The following is a 1248-nucleotide window of genomic DNA, read 5'->3' as shown; positions in this document are numbered from 1 at the left end:
ATTAACATGAGAAAGGAAAAATAAATTGTAGTACAGGCATACAAAAAAATATATAAACAATTTCATATTTTGCTCATTGATAAATGCATATCTGATAAAAGTAGAAAGTTATCCATGGGAATGATCATTACCAAATTCAGGATGTTGGTTACTTTTGGGTGTGAGGAGGGAAAGTTGATTGGGCAGTGGTATACCAGCATATAACTTTATTTGTAATGTTTTATTTCTTAATCTAGGTGGTAGGTACAAGAGTAGGTATGTGGTATCATTCTCTCTAACTTCTTATATATTTAACATATCACATAACAACGAAATGGAACTACAGTCATGAAAACTCCTTTCTTTATTTTATTTAATCAAATAGTTATGTGTTTATGAGCTATTGAAAAAAATTTCTGATATTTTGCTGATTAGAAAATTAACTGCTTCCACTCTTGATTCTTGGCTAAAGCTGTGGAAGAAATCAAAATCCTGTCATATTGGACTTTTGTTCTGAATTATGGATATAGCTATATTTTCCTTTTGCACAAGACACTGCTATCAACATCTCCAATTATATTTAGAGACACTTACAAATAATTCTTATAAAACTAACTTTGACATGACTTAATCACGGTTAATTGTGACAAAAATCCATGGCAGAGATGAAAAATGCTAAAAGAGTCATACCAAATATGTCTTTCATTACGTTATTTATAAATCATTAACCTAACTTTATTTCAAGCATTTAACTTAAGAAAATGTTTTTCAAAATATGATGCTCGGACTACATGTATCACAATCACATGGAGTGCTTGTTAAAAATAGATTTCCCAGCTCTGAGTTGCATGCTAGACTTTCTGAATCAAACTTTCTAAGTATAGGTCTGTGATTCTTCATTTTTAACAAAGTTTTAGGACAAAACTTGAAGAGTAACTTCTATATAAGAAGTGGTTTGTGAAACAAAATGGAAATTAATGGTACTGTATGTTACATAGTGGGGTTTCTACATGAGAGTAAGGGAAGTAAAATCTTAATAAAATTGAACTTAACTGCAGAGAACACTCATTCAACACATACATATATATAGGGGGCCTACTATGTGTCTGACACTGCTAGGAATTAGGATTAGAGTGGTTATTATGATATAATCCTAATAGACATGCAAATACATCATTATAATAAATTATTATTAGTGAATTTATAGTGATAGGCACAGGGGAAGGACACATAACCCAAACTGAGGAAGTCAACAGTGTCTTTCTGGAG

Source organism: Theropithecus gelada, chromosome X, assembly GCF_003255815.1.
Source record: "Theropithecus gelada isolate Dixy chromosome X, Tgel_1.0, whole genome shotgun sequence".
Classification (NCBI taxonomy): Eukaryota; Metazoa; Chordata; class Mammalia; order Primates; family Cercopithecidae; genus Theropithecus; species Theropithecus gelada.
This window is presented reverse-complemented; position numbering follows the sequence as displayed.